This window comes from Phacochoerus africanus, chromosome 16 (assembly GCF_016906955.1).
Source record: "Phacochoerus africanus isolate WHEZ1 chromosome 16, ROS_Pafr_v1, whole genome shotgun sequence".
NCBI classification, from domain to species: Eukaryota; Metazoa; Chordata; class Mammalia; order Artiodactyla; family Suidae; genus Phacochoerus; species Phacochoerus africanus.
The window spans coordinates 51151959-51173825 of record NC_062559.1 but is presented as its reverse complement, the minus strand read 5'-3'; the positions used below and the strand labels follow the sequence as shown (position 1 = coordinate 51173825).

General features: G+C 42.7%; 1 protein-coding gene across 3 annotated transcripts in view; it reads right to left on the bottom strand.

Annotated features, from left to right (window-relative positions):
- Positions 1–3903, bottom strand: part of LOC125117804 (cytochrome c oxidase assembly factor 1 homolog) — an 87052-nt gene extending 83149 nt beyond the window's left edge. The window contains exon 1 of one of the 3 annotated variants that reach the window (XM_047763886.1): positions 3829–3903. The gene's annotated coding sequence lies outside the window, so the exon portion shown is untranslated. Of the gene's footprint in view, positions 1–3653; positions 3797–3828 lie in introns of those variants that run through there. The other 2 variants (XM_047763887.1, XM_047763888.1) reach the window with 2 other exon arrangements.
- Positions 3904–21867: the final 17964 nt, after the last annotated feature.

Below are 21867 nucleotides of genomic sequence, written 5' to 3'. Positions count from 1 at the left end.
GGTAAATGAGACTGGCTTTAACTGAACCTCACCAGCTGTACTCGCCCCTAAAAAGAGAATCGGCCTGTCCTTTGAAGTCCAGCACTGACTTCACTATTAAAGTCCTAGATGGCAGCTTATTCCAACAGAAGGCTCTTTCATCTACATGGAAAATCTACTGCTTAGTGAGGCTGCCTTCATTAATGATCTTAGGCAGACCTTCCAGACAACTTGCTCCAACTTCTATGCAGGCACTTGCCACGTCACCCTGCACGTTTACGTTATGGAGACAGCTCCTTTCCTTAAACCTCATGAATCAACCTCTGCTGGTTTCACATTTTTCTCCTGCGGCTTCCTCACCACTCTTAGCTTGCAAAGAACTGAAGAGAGTTAGGGCCTCGCTTTGCATCAGGCTCTGGCTTAAGGGAGGGTGGCGGTGGCTCTACCCAGATGCTACAACTTTCTCCACGTGAGCAGTAAGGCCGGAGCACTTTCTTTTCATTCGAGTGTTCGCTGGATCAGCACTTTTAACCTCCCGCAAGAGCGGTTCCTTTGCCGTCACGGCTTGGCTATCTGGTGCTTTCAGCCTGCCCTGGCTTCTGACATGCTTCCCTCTCCAAGCGTTAGACTCAGAGGGAGAGAAGGGCCACACGTTCTTTCACTTGAACCTGTGACGGTCGTTGGAGGATTATTAACTAGCCTAATTTCCATACTGCTGTCATCTCGGGGAATAGGGAGGCCCAAGGAGAGGGAGAGAAACAGGGTAATGGTCAGGTGGTAGAGCAGTCAGAAGACAGAGGCACAGTTAAGTTCACTGTCGTTCACGGCACCCCAAAACAATGCCAAGGATCACTAACGACAGGTCGCCGTAACAAAGAGATTCATAATGAAAAAGGTGAAAATATTGTAACACGGAGACACAAAGTGAGCAAATGCTCTTGGAAAAACGGCTTGCTCAGTGCGGGGATGCCGCAGACCTTCAATCTGTAAAAAACACAGTTAACGCCAAAGCACAACAGAATGAAGCACAATAAAATAAGACCTGCCTATAAAATTAAATATAATACCAGATACAATATTGTAATCAACTATACTCCAATAAAATTAAATTTTAAATAAATAGTACCAGGGACTCAGATGTCCCCTTAACCAAGAAACTACTGTCAGTTTCTGTAACTCCCATGGTTTAGGAACAGGATAGCAAACTACCACCCGGAAGCCTTTAAAAGGAAAAGACTGACAGTCCTGACGACACAAAAATGCAAAGCATTAGTAAAAGATACAAAGTAAATTTAACAGGCAGATAGACTGCAAATATTCGCCCCAAATCTAACAAAGGGTTAATACCTCTATAGGAAGAACGCCTACAGATCAACAAGGCAAAGACAACACTCAATCAAGAATTAACAAATTATACAAACTCTTCCCCCTGCTTCATTTCAAATCTTAAAATGCTGCTCACAGGTTCTTCACACTTTGCTGGGCCTGGTCTTGCACACACAGGAGCTTAGTTCAACTCACTCTGAATTACCCACTGGCCTCTAACATGCCTCCAGAAGAGTGGTAATTAACCTCATGTGCTTTTTATCTAAAGGAACTACTCCACAAGACTGTCATATATATATAAGGGACTTGTATCTAGAATATATAAGGAAATCTTACGACTCAGTGATAAAAAGCAAGCAGCCTAATTTTTAAATGGACAAATGATATGAACAGACATTTCTCCAAAGAAGACACAGAAATGGCCAGCAGCACATGAAAAGATGCTCAACATCGTTAACCACCAGGAAAATGCAAATCAAAATTGCAACAAGATACCAATTCCTACCCACCAGGACGGCTAGAACTGAAAACACAAAACCAAAGAACAGATAATGACAAGTATTGGCAAGGACCTAAAAAAGTCAGAGAAGATTCATACACTGCTGACAGGAACATAAAACAGTGCAGCTCCTTTAAAAACCAGTTTGGAAGTTCCTTAAAATGTTAAACACAGAGTTACCATGAGACCCAGAAATTCCCTTAGCTATATACCAAGAGAAATTAAATCATGATGATGACACAAAAACTTGTACACATAAATGTTCACAGCAGCGTTATTCATAACAGCCAGAACAACCCAAAGGTCCATAACTGACCAATGGATAAATGGTGGTATATCCATACAATGAAATATTACCTAGCAATAAAAAAGGAATGAAGTGCTGATACATGCTATAACATGGATGAACATGATTGTTAAGTGAAAAAAGACAATCAAGAAAGACCACATAGTTTACGATTTCATTATATGAAATGTTCAGAATAGGCAAATATATACATCCAGTAGATCAGCAGCCCCGTAGGGCTAAGAGTGGGGAGGAGTGGGAGTGAGTAAGGAGGAAATCATGAGACTGCTAATGGGCACAGGGCTTGGTCTGGGGGTGATAAAAACTTTTCAAAATTGATCGTGGTATTGCTTGTACAAATTTGTGAATGCACGAAAAACCAAAGTATATTGTAAAATTCTAGGTATGTGACCTATATCTCAATCTGGTTTGTTTTTTTTTGTTTTTCCCCAAAAAGACTGTAGCTTGGGGAGTTCTCATTGTGGCACAGCAGAAATGAATCCGACTAGTATCCATGAGGATGCAGGTTGGATCCTTGGCCTCGATCAGTGGGTCGGGATCTGGCATTCTCAGGAGCTGTGGTACAAGTCACAGATGCAGCTCAGATATGGTGTTGCTGTGGCTATGGCGTAGTCTGGCAGCTGTAGCTTGGATTCAACCCCTAGTCTGGGAACTTTCATATGCCACACTTTCGGCCCTAAAAAGCAAAAAAAGAAAAAGAAAAAAAAAAAAAAGACTATGGATTGGGGTGTGCTTTTTTTTTTTTTCCCCCCATTATATCCTCAGCTCCTAAAACAGTGCCTGGCAATATCAGGGTTCAATAAATTCTGACTGAATAGAAAAATCAATTTCCAAATGTGGGTAAATCATTATAAAACTGTCATATCCAAAGAGACAAAATGACTGCAGGTTGGCATGAGGCGGGGGGGTGGTATACAAGGTGTTTGTGTGTTTGGTGAAAGGAGATAAGACCGAAAAATTCATCAGAAGCAAGGCCCTGCAGGGTCTTGAAGCCAGCCTAAGGAATTTCTATTATCCTGAATCAATGGGGAGGCCAGTAAGACTTTAAGCAGAGGATGAACACAGACCTGTGTTTTAAATGTATAAAGTCTAAGTAAAGAGTTGCCATTTTTAATAAAAGGGAAGCGGAGAAGTACTCAGGTGAGAATGAGGAGGAATTAGGGGAAGACACACACACAAAAAAAGGAAATTTCAAAATGTAAGAATCTTTATGAATTTTAAAATTCCTCTCTCTCACACACACATACACACCTGAAACTCACTTCTATGGTCAGCCCCCGTGTGGGGCTCAAACGTGACGGGGCCAAAAAGTATTATGACCACTGAGCCAAAGAGCTCTTTTCTACAATCATCTAGGCAGGGTCCTTCTCTGGCTGCTGTAAACTGGGGCCACGGACAAAGGGCCCAGGTCCACTTCTTTACAAATGTGCTCCGGGGAACGCTCAACGAAACCCCAGGGCAAGACCACGGTGAGACACACAGGAGGGGGCACCTTACAGCGTCGCGAGGAGCTGAGCCCACCAGGGGCCCGCAGGTGCCAACCTTGCAACAGAGGGAGGTCGAGGCCGGCGACAACCCGGAGGTGACCCCGGAGGAGACTCCCCTGGCCACAGCCCACCCGGGACGCGGTCGCGGCCCCCGGGGCTGCAGGAACACCCGCTCCTGGGGCGGCCGAGACCCGACTCCCCCCGCGGGCAGTCCCAGCCGCCCGGCTTACCGCGCCGCCGCGGAGAGCGGGAGGGCTCCTCCCGGACGTCCGGTGGGAGCCGCGGGGCAGGGGAAGCGCGGAGGCCGGCGGGCGGCCCCGCCCCGCGGAGAGCAGTCGAGACTTCCGGCGTCGCCTCCCCGTGGGCTAGAGCGTCGGGACGAGCCCGCCGCTGGCGGACCTCGGACCCGGGCGAGCGAGGTGCAGGTTGGTGCCTGGCGTCTCTGCAGGTGGACCCGCGCCGGGAGGGGACTTGTCTCCTCAGATCCCCGCTTTTTGTTTTCTGCGCGCCATGAGCCCTCAACATACATTCAGTCCAGCAGTGGCTGCCGAGGAAATTTAAACCTCTGGTTCACGTTGCTCCTCGCAGGGATCGGCGCTTGGGTTCACATCCATGGATGCAGAACCACGGGCCATCTGAGCCCCATTCTAGCCCTCAAGTCCATCTTGCCCCATTTGACTGAGAAATTTGGCAACAAAATTTTTTTTAATTCACCAAATATTTATGAACTGCTTACTGTGCTCCAGGGAATGCAGTGCTAAGAAAAAACTGTAGTGGTCTTTGCTCTCGGATTTTAGTAGTACGATAATAATAATTTACTTAATAGATTTCTCATAAGGATGGATATATAGTTTTTGTTTTTTGCTTTTTAGGGCCACACACATGGACATCCCCAGGCTAGGGGTGGAACTGGAGCTGCAGCTGCCGGTCTACACCACAGCCACAGCAAGGCCGGATCCAAGCCTCCACTGTGACCTACACCACAGCTCAAGGCAATGCCAGATCCATAACCCACTAAGCCAGGCCAAGGATGGAACCCACATCCTCATGGATACTAGTCGGGTTCATTACCACTGAGCCCCAACGGGAACTCCTCTTATCACAATATAAACCACTCAGAATAGTCTGGTATTTTGTTAAAGTGTTCAATAAAGGCCAGTTACCTTATTTTCGTCTTGACCATTCCATTGTCCTCACTGCTATGCATGATTACTTTTTTAACGTTAAGCTTGAAGTCCCAGTGTTACCCACCTGAGTCCTTAGACTCTTTAATCAATAGAAATTGCTAAGAGGCCAAAAATTCCAAGCAGGACTATATGGAAAAATAAGAAACAGGTGCCCTTGCTCGCTGTTTGAGTCCTTAAATGGGTTAACAAGAGAGGCCCCGTCCATGAGTTGGGCAGGAGGCATAGCTTAAGGGGTCTGCCCACTTCTTTGGCGGTACTTTTGTGCAGGGATCATCTGCAGTCCACTGCTTTTGGTCCTGGCACCCCTAAACCGGTAGTTGGGCTTTGGCCTCTTGATATCTTTTGGTTCATAATTGCCCCCAACTGCCACATGCATGCAATTATTTTTAGTCCCTTATAGTTTTCTTCGTAGTCTTGGAAGAGTTATTTGTTCAGGTGCAAGCACTCTGGTAGAGGGTCCCAGGTTCCAGTCTACCACACAAGTACCTTTCCTCCACAAAGCAATGAGTCTCAGGTGAGTCACCTAGATTTGATGTGTTCCATAACCAGACTAATTAAGGGCAGTCTACAGCAATGGTCTTCAAACTCTTGATCATATATTCCCATCAGAAAAGAAAATTTGATTATAAACATGTACTATGTATGATATTGATATATATTATGCATGCTATAAAAACTTTTGCAAGAAATAGAACCTTTAAAAGGTGAGATAAAAAATATTAATTTATGCATTTTCTTCCCATGCAACAAATAGGTTGCCATTCCATCACTTTGGAATCCACTGGTTAAATGAGCACATTATCAAAGTAGCCTGTTATTAAATTACGAATCCCCAGAATAGTTCTCTTTTTAAAGACTTAATGGAAACTAATCAGATTTTGAGTTGCTTGAACAATAAGGGATATTTGAATAGTTTCACACATTAGAGGAAATGAAGAAATAAAATAGGCATTCTTTGGGTAATTTTCATTGACTTTTGACTTGTTAAATTTCTAAAGAAAGAGATTAAGATTGCAATGCCTTATACCAAGCTTGATATCTCACAGAATACATCAACTAACAAAAAAACTGATGAGGTTTTTTTATATGTGTATTTCATAAAATAGTCATGACAATTAACCCTGGATCAACTAGTACCATACTAGGAAGAAATGTGTTTACTTTGTAAATAAGAAAAGCATACAAGAGGCTTCTCTGATAATTTGCTTGAAAACTGAGAATTTACGTTTCTATCACTGGACTTACATCTGCTAAGCCTTTTTTTTTTTTTTTTTTTTTTTTAAGCCTTTTAGGGCTACACCTGAGCCATATGGAAGTTCCCAGGCTAGGGTAGAATCGGAGCTGTAGCTGCCAACCTAACCACAGCAACACCAGATCTGAGCTGAATCTGTGACCTACTCCACCGCTCATGGCAATGCCGTATCCTTAACCTACTGAGCAAGGCCAGGGATTGAACCCACGTCCTCACGGATCCTAGTAGGGTTTGTTACCACTGAGCCACAACGGGAACTCATCTGCTAAACTTTTGACAGGAATTTTAAGATGGTTTAAAAAATACCGTATAATGAATAACATTTGTAGGTATCTACCAGATATTTATTCCCCTCTTTCTCCTTCATTGCAAAACCCATATTTTGTTCAGATAGCCACCATATTCCCAGCCCTAGAAAATGATACCGATTATACCTAAGCCAATCCCATACAGAATTCCTCTAGGAATGGTTATTGGTCAAAGGACGAGCGAGTGACACAAGTTGGCTCAATCAGACTGAGGAAAAGCACTTCCATTTCATGCTTAGACGAAAATTTCTAATACCTTCTCCTCTTGACATGGAAGCATGAAGCCCAACCCTGCCACTGGGCTTATTGTTTTCTGAAAGACAGAATGAAGATTACATGAATTAGGAGTTCCCATCATGGCTCAGTGGAAACGAATCTGACTGGTATCCATGAGGATGCAGGTTTGATCCCTGGCCTCGTTCAGTGGGTTAAGAATCTGGCGCTGCAGTGGCGTAGGTCACAGATGTGGCTCAGATCCCACATTCCTGTTGCTATGGCATATGCCAGCAGCTACAGCTCTGATTCAACCCCTAGCCTGAGAACCTGTGTATATGCTGTAGGTTTATGCTATGTGTAAAAAGACAAAAAAAAAAATTACATGAATTAAAATAGTGACAGTTATGTTGTAAGTGCTTTAAAATGTTATTACTAAGTTGCCTTATTGTTTGGAATTTATTCTTTTAGATGTTGGAGGATTACAAACATATCATTGAAATAGTGATAGTTTTACCTAATCCTTTCCAAACTTTGATTTCACATTTTTTCTTTCCAACTTTTATGCCTCTAATTTTTCATATCTAGTTGCATTAGCTGGTATTTCTAGTAAAAAGTATTTAATATTAGTGAAGACAGTGAGTGTCATTTTCTTATTCCTACCTATAATAGGATATCACTAGAATTTTCCCACTAAGCATGTTGCTAGTTTTGGGGACTGAGGTTAGGTATCTCTTAGCATGTTAAGGAAGTATCCAGCTAGTGAGAGAAAATAGGGGAAATTTTGACACAGATGCTTTGAGAAAAGAGTTGAACAGGCCATTACATCTTGTCATAAAAGTAAATATAAACTAGACTATTTACCATAAATACACTAATAAAATTAGCATTAGCTGGGTTGGAATGAATCTCCTTTCTTAACTGCTAGCATCGTGAAAGTGAGTCCTGACTAGTTCGTTTACATGAAATTCCATGGTAATACCCTCAGTTTTAAAGCTGGAAAAGTTCTTTGTTACCGCTAACAAAATGTCACCTTTAATACAAAAATCTATGCTTGTTCTATATGTTTTTAATGGGAAATTGCATGGATCTACTATAGTTTTGTTATGGGAGTTGTATCTGTTCAAATATTCTGATTTTTGAAAACAGAGACATTTTATAATGATAAAGAGGTCAGGTCATCAAGAAGATATAAATCCTAAACTCTTATGCAACTTACAGCAGAGGTTTGAGATACATGAAACAAAAGCCGAAAGGAGAATTAGAAAAATCAACAATTATTGTGGGTAGTTTGAACATTCATGTCTCAACAATCAACAAAACAACTAGGGGGTTCCCGTCATGGTGCAGCAGAAACGAATCTGACGAGGAACCATGAGGTCGTGGGTTCAAGCCCTGTCCTCGTACAGTGGGTTAAGGATCTGGCATTGCTGTGGCTGTGGCATAGGCTGGCAGCTGCAGTTCCGACTGGACCCCTAGCCTGGGAACCTCCATTGGCCTCGGGTGCAGCCCTAAAAAAATAAAAATAAAAATAAAATTTAAAAATAACAACTAGATAAAAGCCTCAGGAAGTGTATAGAAGACTGGAATAACATTATCAACCGTCTTGATCTGTTGATACGTACAGAACATTTCACAAAAACCAAAATGCACCATTTGTTTTTTTAGGGCCACACCTGGGGCATATGGAAGTTCCCAGGCTAGGGGTCAAATTGGAGCTACCACTGCCAGCCTGCACCACCGCCACAGCAACACAGGATCCAAGCCTTGTCTGCAAGCTACACCACAGCTCTTGTTACCGCTGAGCCACAACGGGAACTTCCAAATGTATCTCTTTTAAGTGTACGGAATAGTCACTTTTATGCTGGTTCATAAAACAAGTTTCAATAAATTTACAATAGATTGAAATCAATTGCAATATATTACCTAAAGATAATATAATTAAATAAGAAATTAGTAACAGAAAGCTATTTGGGTAAACTCCAAGCACTTTTAAACAGCACATTTCTAAGAACCCATAGGTCAAAGAAGAAATCACAAGGGAAACTTAAAAATTTCACTGAATAAAAATTTTAAAACATACTAAACAGTGTGGAACACAGTTAAAGCAGTGCTTACAGGGAAAAATTATAGCTTTGCATGTTTATATTAGAAGAGTTTAAGTTATTTAAGCTTCCACTTAATCAGGGAAAAAACAAAAAAATAGTAGGAAAGGAAATAAAGATAACTTTGGCAATCAATTGAATATAAAAGCTGGTTCTTTTCAAAGATTAATAAAATTAGTCAACCTCTAGCTTAACTGATCAATCAAAAGAAAGTGAGAGACGCACAACTTACCAATGCCAAGAATGGGAGAAATCAGTACAGATTCCATAGACATTAGTGGGAAACTAAGAGGTTCTGCTCCCAGTAATAGCTGAGTACTTCCTATTGGACCAATGCTCCCACAGGAAAGAAATGCACACTGCGAACAAAACAGAAAAGAGAAGATACAGGAGACACCCAAAGAAGACTCAGTGGAGAGAAGTCAATGTTTGTGAGAAAGAAATGGAATTCAGGGAGCTCCAATTTTTACAGCCTTTTACTTGAGGGCAGGCCCCCATTTTTACCCTCCATCTTACTGGCTTAAAAAAAAAAGCCAGAAGACAGAGTGTGGGACAAGCTGTCCCTCCTAGCTTCCTGGGCTCTGGGAGCCAAGACACCATCAGTGGGGAAGCCACCCAGCAGGACGAACCATGTGTGATCACAGGACACCACATTGGCTAAGCCCAGCGAGGGCAAGAAGCACTGCTCTGTCTGTTCCTGGGGCCCTGTGGCCCTGAGCCAGCTGGAAAGTGAGAGAAATTTAAAAAAAAAAAAAAAAAAAAAAAAGGAAATCTCAAAAAGGAGAGAAGTCGGCAAGGAAGAAGACTAAATTTTGTCTATAAAGTGCCCATATTTCCAACTGACACCTCAAACACATGTGTGCGGCAGACATTTGAGCTATCTAAGGCTCAAAAACTGAAAACAGACCTCATCTGAAGTCTGGTTAGACTGACTGAACTGAGATGAGAAAGAGACAAATCCACAATTATGGTTGTAGCTTTCAACACTCTTAGCAATTAGTAAAAACTCTCGATAGAAAAATTAGTAAAGGCAGAACACTTGAATAGCTTTATCAACCACCTTGAGCTAATTTATATCTTACAGAACACTGGGCTCAATAACTGTAGAATACATATTCTTTTTAAATGTCCATGATTTGTTTACCAACATAAACCATATACTATGCTATGAAACAAGTCTCAATAAATTTTAAAAGACTAAAATCAGGCATTATGTTTTCTAATAACAGTGGAATTAAATTAGAAAACATATCTGGAAAACCCCTAAAGAGTTGGGGATATTTAGGGGATGAGTTAAGAGTTTGAAATCCTTGTTTTAAAAGAGAAGAAAGGGCAGAGTTCCCATTGTGGCTCAGTGGTAATGAACCCAACTCGTATCCATGAGGATGTGGGTTTGATTCTCCGCCCCGCTCAGTGGGTTAAGGATCCAGCGTTGCCATGGCTGTGGTGCAGGCTGGTGGTTGCGGCTCTGATTCTACTCCTAACCTTGGAACGTCCATATGACGTAGGTGCAGCTCTAAAAAGCAAAAAAATAAAATAAATAAAGAGAAGAAAGGTGAACAGCACCCATCTGGGTGTCCACCTTGAAGAAGCTGGAAAAAGCGGTCACCGTCATGGAGTATGAGATGTTCCCTTTGCCTCTCGCCTTCCATCTGTAGCCAGTGAAACATCCATAACTCAACAAAGGCAGATCTGCCCAGCACAGCAGGATGCCCGAGAATTTCACACGTCGGTACACCTAAAGGTGGGCGGACTGGAACCCACGGAAGAGGCCGAACCAGGGAAACAGAAAGGATGGGTCTGTGACCCCAGACCCTCAACTACAGAAGCTGAACCTGCAGCCCCGAGAACCCAGTAGCCTCAAGGGTAGGGCACGCAACACCGGCCTCCCAGCCACAGGGAAGCAGACGACAGCAACACCAAGGCCTGCCACCCTGTTCCTCCAGCCATGGAAGTGCCACAGCGCACCTTCTCCACTGCCTTCGGTGGCAGTGCCCACAAACCCAGCCATCCGGATCACGGGAGAGAGGCCTGCAACCTGGGTCCCCCCACCCCCACCCCCCACCCCCCCTCCTCCTCCTCCCCTCACAGCAGCAGAGACCTTGGCTGTGGCAGAGACACCGCCATCTCCATGCCCCAAGAGGCTATGACAGTGACATGAGCAGCAAAGGTACCAACGACCCCAGAGGCACAAGCAGCCACAACGAGGGCAGGGAGCAATACCCTGACAGAAGTGGTGAAAGGTGTAAAGTGCCAGTTATCAAAGGTAACCTGAGGCAGCTCAGGTAGGAGACCCCAAAAACTTGTTCTGCAGTGCCCCCTACTGGGAAACAAAAAAAAAGGCCCCTAATCGCTAACCTGTTGAATTGCTGAGATCCCATAAAAACAAATGATAACAAAACTTTACCTAGAGAAGAAAAGCATTCACTACATCAAATGCACCGGCAGAGGAACAACTCAAAAAGCACTATGGAACTCCACCGTAACAGAGCTGTTTTGTTTGCACCTTTTCCAGCTGCACTCGTGGCACATGGAAGTTCCCAGGCCAGGGACTGAATCCAACGCACAGCTGCAACCATGCCAGATCCTTAACCCACTGTGCCTGGCCAGGGATCCAGCAATGCCACAGAGACAAGCCAGACCATTAAGCCACTGTGCCACAGTGAGAACTCCTTTTTTCATTTTTATTTTTATTTTTAATTTTTTGGCTGCACCAGGCCAGGCCAGGATCTAACCTGTACCACAGCTGTAACCAGAACCACAGCAGTGACAATGCCAGATCCTTAACCCACTGAGCCACAAAGGAACTCCAATCCATGGTAACATAGAAAAAGAAAATGACAGTTTCCCAGAAGCCAAATTTAAGTCATGGGGTGTGGTGCGCTAACTGATAGAGAATTCAGAATAGCTGTCATGAAGAAATCCAAGCTATAAGAAACTCAGAAAGGCAGTTCAATGAGCTCAGGAATAAAATTAGTGAACATAAGGAATGCTTTATGAAAGATGTTGAAACTCTAAAAAATATTCCACCAAATTCTAGAGTTTACGAAAATAAGATGAAGAGCATGAGAAAGCATTCAAAATGGAGCAGATTATATGGAAGAGGGAATTAGCAAGCTCCGAGATAGAAATCTAGAAATGACACAGATTGAAAAGAAGAGAAAGTTAAGCTCTTTTAAAAAAGTGAAGAAATCCTATGAGAACTACTCAACTCCACTAGGAAGGGAAACATTAGGGTAACAGGTATGTCACAGGGAGACGGGAAGGAAAAGGGAGCAGAGAGTTTCTTTAAAGAAATAATAGCTAGGGAGTTCCCATCATGGCTCAGTGGTTAACAAATCTGACTAGGAACCATGAGGTTGCGGGTTCGATCCCTGGCCTCGCTCAGTGGGTGAAGGGTCTGGTTTGCTGTGGCTCTGGTGTAGGCCGGTGGCTACAGCTCTGATTTAGCCCCTAGCCTGGGAACCTCCATATGCCATGGGAGCGGCCAAGAAATGGCAAAAAGACAAAAAAAAAAAAAAGAAAAGAAATAATAGCTAAGAACGTCTCAAACCTGGGGATGGAACTGGATGTACAGTCCCATGAAACTAATAGCACCCCTAATCACCTCAATGCAAAAAGACCTTCTTCAAGGCACATGAACTGTCAAAAGTCAATGACAAAGAAAGAATTTTAAAGGCAGCCAGGGGAAAAAAGATGGCAATCCACAAACAAAACCCCCTTAGGCTACCAGCAGCTTTCTCAGCAGAAACCCTACAAGGCAGAAGGGAGAGGAATAACTTCCACAAAATATCAAAAAATTAAAACTGTCAGCCACAACTATTCTGTCCAGCAAAGTTATCATTCAGTATGAAGGATAAGTAAAGGCTTTCCCAAACAAACCCTGGGGAATTCCTTAATACTAGATCTGTCTTAGCAGAATGTTAAAAGGAGCTCTTCATTTGAAATGAAAAGGTGAAAGTACACAAAACTTTGAGTAAGGTGATAAATACACAGAAAGAATCAGAAAATTGCAACAGCTCTATATCAGAATAGGCTGTTAAGCTGTTACAGCAAAAAGGTTAAAAAAAGAATAAGTAGTAAAAAAAAATAATCATAGCTACTTCAACTTAGTAATGAACTCAATACAAAGGGAAAATTTGCCACCACAGAAACATAAAATGGGAAGAGGAATAGGATGGAACGCATACAGGCCAATGAAGATAAGATGCCATCACCCGAAAAAGACTAGTTTATTTACAAGATGTTTCATATAAACGTCACGGCAACCTCAGAACATAAATCTAGAGCAGAGACACGATGCACTTAAGAAGAGAAAATTGATTTTAAAAAACCACAGAAAAAAACACCAACAAAAATGGAAGACAGAGACACAAGGACAAAGAAACATTGGCGACACAGAGCAACCAGAAAACAAGATACAATGGCAGTACTAAGTCCCGATTCATCAGTAATCACCCTAGATGCAAATGGACTGAATTCACCAATCGAAAGAAACAGAATGGCTGGATGGAAAAAAACAGTAATAATAAGACCAAGTGATATGCTGCCTCCAGGGGGTCCTCAGCTCTAAAGACTAATACAGGCTCAAAGCAGAGGAATGAAAGATGATACGCCCAGTAAATGGCAGCCAAAAGAAAGCTGGTGTAGCCATACTCATATCAGACAAAATAGACGTCATGCCAAAAAGAGGAACAAGAGACAAAAGTGGCCATCATATAATAATAAAGAGGTCAATTTCTCCACGTACACACACATACAGTAGAGGGACTCTATGTGCAATAACTCAACAGTGGTAGGAAACTTCAACATTCTCCCTACATCAGCGGATACATCATCCAGACAGAAAATAAACAAGGAAATACCAGCCTTAAAGCAAATATGAGACTAAATGAGCTTGAGAGATTCATACAGAACATGCCATCCAATTGCAGCAAAATACACATTCTGATCAGGTGCACGTGGAACATTTTATTTTATTTATTTTTTAACATGCCTGCAGCATATGGAAGTTCTTAGGCCAGGGCTCAAACCAATGCCAGAGCAGTGACATGCTGGATCCTTAACCTCTGTGCCATAAGAGAACTCCAGAATATTCTCTTTTTTTTTTTTTTTTTTTTTTTTTGCCATTTCTTGGGCCGCTCCCGCGGCATATGGAGGTTCCCAGGGTAGGGGTCGAATCGGAGCTGTAGCCGCCAGCCTACGCCAGAGCCACAGCAACGTGGGATCCGAGCCGTGTCTGCAACCTACACCACAGCTCACAGCAACGCCAGATCGCTAACCCACTGAGCAAGGGCAGGGACCGAACCCACAACCTCATGGTTACCAGTCGGATTCGTTAACCACTACACCACAACGGGAACTCCCAGAATATTCTTTAAAAAAATAAGAAACAGGAGTTCCTGTCGTGGTGCAGTGGTTAACGAATCCGACTAGGAACCATGAGGTTGCGGGTTCGGTCCCTGCCCTTGCTCAGTGGGTTAACGATCCGGCGTTGCTATGAGCTGTGGTGTAGGTTGCAGACACGGCTCGGATCCCACGTTGCTGTGGCTCTGGAGTAGGCCGGTGGCTGCGGCTCCGATTGGACCCCTAGCCTGGGAATCTCCACATGCCGCGGGAGCGGCCCAAGAAATAGCAAAAAAAGACAAAAAAAGAAAAAAGAAACACAGTCAAGCGTCAGGGTACAAAATGAACATACCAAGTCTGTTGCGTTTTTATACACGAACAACAAGCTAGAGGAAAGGGACCTTAAGAAAACAATCCCATTTATAATCTCAACAAAAAGAAGGAAACACCTAGGAACGAATTTAACCAAAGAATTAAAAGACCCAGAGTTCCCGTCGTAGCTCAGTGGTTAATGAACCTGACTGGTAACCTTGTGGTTGCGGGTTCAATCCCTGGCCTCGCTCAGTGGGTTAAGGATCTGGCATTGCCGTGAGCTGTGGTGTAGGTCACCGATGCTGCTTGGATCTGGTATTGCTGTGGCTGTGGCATAGGCTGGCAGCTACAGGTCTGATTTGACCCCTAGCCTGGGAATCTCCATATGCCACAGGTGTGGCCCTAAAAAGACAAAAGACAAAAAAAAAAAAAAAGGAATTGAAAGACCCATACACCGAAAACAGTTAGATATTGTTGAAATTGTTGAAAGAAATTAAAGATACAAAGAAATGGAAAAATATTTTGTACTCATGGACTAGAAGAATTAACACTGTTAAAATGCCCATATTACTTAAAGCAATCTATAGACTCAATGCAATTCCTATCAAAATCCCAAAATATCCTAAAATTTACATGGAACCACAAAAGACCTTGAATAGTCAAAACAATACTGAGAAAAAAGAGCCAAGCTGGAGGCATCATACTCCTTGATTTCAAATTATATTACAAAGCTAAAGTAATCATAACAGCATGGTATTAGCAGAAAAACAGACACATAGATCAGTGGGACAAAACTGAGACCCTAGAAATAAGCTTACACATACATACACATATATATGTATATATACGGACAATTAATTTACAAGAAAGGAGCAAAGAATACACAATGCGGAAAGAATAGTCTCTTTAATAAATGGTGTTCAGAAACTAGAAAAAGAATGGAACTAGATCGCTATCACATACCATACACAAAAATCAATTCAAAAAGGGTAAAAAACCTCGAGCGTAAGAACAAAAACCTAAAACTCCTAGAAGAAAACACAGGCAGTACATACTCTGACGTAGGTCTTAAAAATATCTTTCTAGATATGTCTCCTCAGGCAAGGGAAATAAAAGCAAAAATCAACAAATAGAACTACATCAAATAAAAAGCTTCTACACAGTCAAGGAAACCACTGACAAAACGAAAAGGCAACCTACTGAAGAGAAAAAGATATTTGCAGATCATATCTGATAAGGGGATAATATCCAAAATATAGAAAGAACTCCACATAAAAAAACCAACAGCCAAGCAGCCAGATTAAAAAATGGACAGATAAAAAATAAATAAATAAATTAAAAATAGGCAGATAAATGAATAGGAATTTTTTCAAAGCAGACAAAAAGACGGCTAACAGGAACATGCAAAGATGCTCAGCATCACTAATCATCAGCAAATTCTGCAAATCAAAACCACAGCAAAATCACCTCCCGCCCATCCTAAGAGCTCTTAACAAAAGGACAAGAAATAACAGTTATTGGAGAGGATGTGGAGAAGGAAACACTCATACACTGTTGGTGGGAATGTAAACTGGTGCAGCCACCGTGGAAGGCACTACACAGATTCCTCAAAAAATTAAGAATAGAACTATCATTAGATCCAGCTATCTCACTTCTGGGTATTTATCCAAAGAGTATGAAAACGCTGATTTGAAAAGATATGTGCATCCTGCGTGCATCACAACATTACTTACAATAGCCAAGACATGGAAACAACCTAAGTGCCCATATGCAGACAACGGGATTTTAAAAAGATGCTTTATACGCACACACACAAAATATGGACCACTACTCAGCCATAAAAAGATGAAATCTTGCCGTTTTCAACAACATGGTTGGAGCTTGAGGGTATTATGCTAAGTGCAATAAGGTGGAAAAAGACAAGTGCTGTATCATTTCACTCATATATGGAATATAAGAAATAATAAATAACCAAAATATAACAAACACATAGACACAGAGAATAAAGTTGTGTTTATGGGGGGGGGGACTGGGGACATGGTGAAATGGGTAAAGGAAGTCAATGTTAAGAGGACAGATGAGATCTAAACTTTCAGTGGTGAGCACACTGTCACATAAACAGAAGTTGAAATATATATTGTACACATGAAACATATAATGTTATAAACCAACTGAAATAAAACTTCAAAAAAAAAAAAGAAACTAAAATAGAGCAAGGAAAGCCAAATAGAATGAAGGAAATTAAGGTAAAAGCAGAAATCAATGAAATAAAAAACAAATAACAGTATATTTACAAAACCAAAGACTAGATTTTTGATATATCAACAAAATCCAGACACTGCTAGCTAGACTGATCAAGAAATAAAGACAACACAAATTTACAATGCCTGGCATGAAAGAGGGGTTATCACTACAGAGCCTATAAACATCTGAAATTCTGAAGATGGGATGCACTTTTGAAGATATCCTGAGATTCGGAAAGAGGTCAGCTGCAGGATGTGGGCCAGTACAAGGAAGGAATGTGGCCCTGGGCGAGACAGCGCTTCAACAGCAGCCCTTGCAGGAAGGGAGGTCCTGGCAGGTGGGGTACTGGGTTCTTCAGTCCAGGTTGCCCTGGCAACCACCACCCACTTTTGAGGGGCGGCAAATGCAATTGGGGAAGAGTCAGGTTACATTCAAGATACATCCAGTTGCTGAACAGAAGAACAAGGAAAACGTTAATTAGGCAAAGCCGCCTGGAAGATGGCCTACCAAAAAAAAAAACAAAAAACAAAAAACAGGTAGTCTTTAGACAGAAGAAGGGAAGGACCTTTCCACCTGAGGACATACTATGACACAAAGCACAGAGTTCAGAAAAGGAGCGACTAATTTCTAAAATTATATAAACTGAGTTTATAAACTCGGGGTTCCATACCTGGCCTCGCTTGGTGGGTTAAGGATCTGGTGTGGCTGTGGTGTAGGTCGGCAGCTGCGGCTCCGATTCGACCCCTAGCCTGGGAACTTCCATATGTCACAGGTGTGGCCCTAAAAAGCAAAAAAAAAAAAAAAAAAATCTTACCTCCAAAAAATAAAATAAAATTATATAAACGTTATGTGGATTAGCAAGTATGCACGTTGTCTTTTTTAAAACTTTTAGTTTGAAATAACTTAGATTCGCAGGAAGTTTGAACAAAAAAGCGCAAAGGGGGGGTCCTGTACACCCTTCGCCCAGTTTTCTGCGATGGTCAACATCTTTTGGACTGTGCTGGAAACTGACTTTGGCGTAATCCATAGAGTTTACTCAGACTTCAGTTTTCTAGGCCCTCATTTGCATGTGTATGTTTGTGTGTGTGTGTGTGTGTGTGTGTGTGTGTGTGTGTGTGTGAAGTAATCTTCTCGCTTATCTAGGTTCATGTCACCACCATCCCAGTGAAGACACAGAACAATTACAGCACAAGGACCCCTAGTGCTACCTTTTCATAGCCTCAGTCGATGTCTTTTTGTTGTTGTTATTTTACCATTTCTAGGGCCCCTCCCTTGGCATATGGAGGTTCCCAGGCTAGGGGTCGAATCGGAGCTGTAGCCGCCCGCCTACACCAGAGCCACAGCAACGCGGGATCTGAGCCACGTCTGCGACCTACACCACAGCTCACGGCAACCCAAGACCCTTAACCCACTGAGCAAGGCCAGGGATCGAACCTGCAACCTCATGGTTCCTAGTCGGATTTGTTAACCACCGAGCCGTGATGGGAACTCCAGCCTCAGTCAGTTTCTGTCCTGCCCCACACCCTCTCTGTAACCTCTGGCAACCACTAACCTGATCTCTATCTCTATAATTTTGTGGCAAGCATGCTGCCTTTTCACTTAAAATACAGCTTTCTTCACACCCAGTGTTATTTTGTGAGAAATTTGGCAGCATCTTCTCCACTTGGAACTTTTAAAACTTCTCACGCATCATTTCATTTTACTAGTCAAATTTTCCAAGACAATTTATACCAAAAGGTGGTTGCAAACTTTCTCCAGTTTTCCTTCCCTCCTACTCTGGAAGATATTTTACCCAATACTTTACAAATTACCCATGACCATCAGGTGTGAGTGGTTTTGCCTTATTAGCTGTAAATGGTTTTCACCTTTGTTTTAAAACCCTCGGTATATCTTCACTGAGTCTTTCTGCGACTCCTAAAGCACAGGTGTTCTTATTCCTCGCTATTTATTAGGAAGGCTTTCTCTGAAAGTCGTCCCTCTTTCTCTAAGATGGTTTTCTACACATACCCTGCCCTCTTTTAACTGCTTTTATGGACAGGCATGTTTTTAACGCTATTACAAATCAATACTGATTGAGTATCCTGGTCAGAATAAGGTACCAGCCCCCAAAAGTTGCCACCTTGCAAGGGAGATGCAACCCATACTAAAAGCTTAAATGCAGCCAGGGCACACCAGTGCAACCCTACAGGCTGCCAGATATCAAAATACTTCGCTACTCGTTGATAAATATCTCATGCCATAGACCCTGTACCCCCTACCCCACAACAACTACCTTAAGTACAACCAGGTCCCATCTCTGAGACCCACTAGATACTCCCATGATCCCAGCAACCAAAGGCCTGAAGTTACAGACAGGGTCTGTTTTGGTATTTTGAACGTCACTCCAACCTTTACCACCACAAACAATAAAGTAGGAGAAAATGCGACATTGGTGATTCAAGCAGAGTGTTACGAAAACTCAGAGGATGGAGTTCTCACTGAGGTGAGACAGAGAGACAAGAGAGCATCCAGGAAGTTTACAGACTCCCCAGCTGTTCCTCGACAACAGTAATAACACCGAGGCGCTTGCTACGTCATAGGCTCCATGCCAAACACCTTCCGCTAACATTTCCTGCGTTTATTCCTCATAAACCGGCAAAGCATACGTAATTACAACCCGCTTTAAGATGAGCAGGGCTGTTCTTTAGCCAGTTCACAATGGTCCAGCTGAACCTCGTGTTCAAATCTATCTCTTTGGATGCGTCACAGCGGCTTTTGGTTTTGGTTTTTTCTTTTTACAGCTGCACCTGGAGCACATGGAAGTTCCCAGCCTGGGGGTCCTATCAGAGCTGCAGTGGCAGGCCTATACCACAGCCATGGCAACACTGGATCTGAGCTGCATCTGTGACCTACACTGCAGCTTGCAGTAATGCAGGATCCTAAAACCCACTGAGTGAGGCCAGGATAAAACCCACATCCTCACAGACACTGTTTCAGGTTCTTAACCTGCTGAGCCACAATGGGAACTCCCAGGTCACAGTGTTTGCTGTGGTCAGTCAGCACCCGGCCTCTACCAGTTATTAAGAATGTTGGAAGTTCCTGTTGTGGCTCAGCAGAAACAAATGTGACTAGTATCTATGAGGATTCAGGTTCGATCCCTGGCCCTGCTCAGTGGGTTAAGGATCTGGCGTTGCCATAAGCTGTGGTGTAGGTCACAAATGCAGCTCGGATCCTGCATGGCTATGGCCGTGGTGTAGGCCAGCGGTTACAGCTTGGATTCAACCCCTAGCCTGAGAACCTCCATATGCTGTAGGTGTGGCCCTAGAAAGACCAAAAAAAAAAAAGAAAAAAGAAAAAGAATGTTGAACATCAGCCCCTACGAATGAGAAAAATGACACTAAGAATAAATCAGCTGCACAAGATCACATAATAAAGAACAGAATTGGGATTTCAATTCGAGACTAAAGAAGTTTTTACAATTCGAGAATGAAGATAGCATTTAAAAAAAAAAAAAAAAACATAAGTTTGCCTTCTTTGAATCTTCTGGGAAAATGACAGTGATACCACGTTTTGAATCTCCCCATAAACACAGAGGAAATGGGGTAGGGAAGCCAAAAACCTGCAGGCAACATCCGCAGTGAACAAGGTGACTGGGGATCCCCACAAACTCTCAAATGGGAGTAGACAGGAATCAACCTCCAACAGGAACAAAACTCACGTGGTTTCGGCAGCGAAGGGGGAAGGAGCGCCCAGATCGCGACAGGCTTTCTTGGAAAGGCTCACAAGGCCAGTCTGCGAACAGCCACAACTCCACGGAGCTTCGCAGACGCTAAGTCCCACGGAAGAGCGGGAGCGCAGGAGCAGGCGGAACCCTGGGAGCCTCAGCTCTAAGCGACCTTCTAACAGCGCCAATCCCACCTTAAGGAGAAACTGCTGGAGGCCCAATGCAGCAGAGCCAATCAAGCAGGTCAGAAACGGAGCAAAAAGAAGCAGAAAGTAGGAGCACTTCGTGAAAACAACAGAAGAGGGCGCTCGAGATCTGAGCGGTTAGGAAAGTTCTCCTTCCCTTACCTCCTCTGCTAGTGCAGAAACATATCATTGAAGCATGAGCAAGCAAGATCACACAACCGAATCTCAAAAGTTACTGCGAGAAAAAAAACGAATAAGCCGAGTAACGTCCCTACAATGAAGGCGCCTAAAAAAAAACCCACAAATGGATGAAACATCATCTTTTATTCTAAAATAAGCCAAAAAAATCAATTAGCCAAAAGTTTCTGAATCTGATTTAGAACAGGAACGACAGAAATACGCAACAGATTCAAGACACTCACAACACCCAGGACTTGCAGAAAAACCACACTTAGGCGTGTCATAATCAAAGTACTAAAAATCTGGAGTTCCAGTCCTGGCACAGCAGAAACGAATCCGACGAGGAACCATGCAGTTGCAGGTTCGATCCCTGGCCTCGCTCAGTGGGTTAAGGATCCGGCATTGCTGTGAGCTGTGGTGTAGGTCGCAGACACGGCTCGGATCCCATGTTGTGGTGGCTGTGGTGTAGGCCAGAGGCTCCAGCTCAGATTGGACCCCTAGCCTGGGAACCTCCATATGTCACAGGTGCAGCCCTAAAAAACAAGACAAAAGAAAAAAACCAAAGTACTAACAATCAAAAGGGAAGAGGAAATGAAAAACAGGGAGAGGAAAAATGGGTCACAAGTATAAGAACGGCTGTTTTCTCAGGCGGGAAGGAAAGGAAACACCCCTCGTGTGGCAAAAGGGAAGACATGGTCAACCTACAATTCTAGATTGATATTTTGAAAACTCCTGCACCCTTGGTGAAAGGAAATGCAAACTGAATGTATAAGATTAAAAGGAATGGCAATGAAATACTACATAGTGAAATCTATGGGATGCATGTAAAGTAGTGATCAGAGGAAAATTCATTGTGTTAAACACTGTTAATCAAAAATGTTTGGGAGTTCCCATCGTGGCACAGTGGAAACAAATCCGACCAGGAACCATGAGGTTGCTCCAATTCAACCTGTAGCCTGGGAACTCCTGTAGGACGCAGGTGCAGCCCTTTAAAAAAAAAAAAAAAAAAAAAAAGGCCAAAAAACTTAAAGTGGACTAAATTTCCAGATCAAAAATAAGGAAAAACAATAAATTAAACCAAAACAAAGCAATATAAGGAAATGATAAAAATTAGAGCAAAAATTAATGAGGAAGAGAATAGAAAAGCAGCAGACATAAATCAAAATCCTTTAACAGCTCTATTGAAATGTAATTAACTATGTAAGTCACTCATTTAAAGTGTACTATTTGGTGG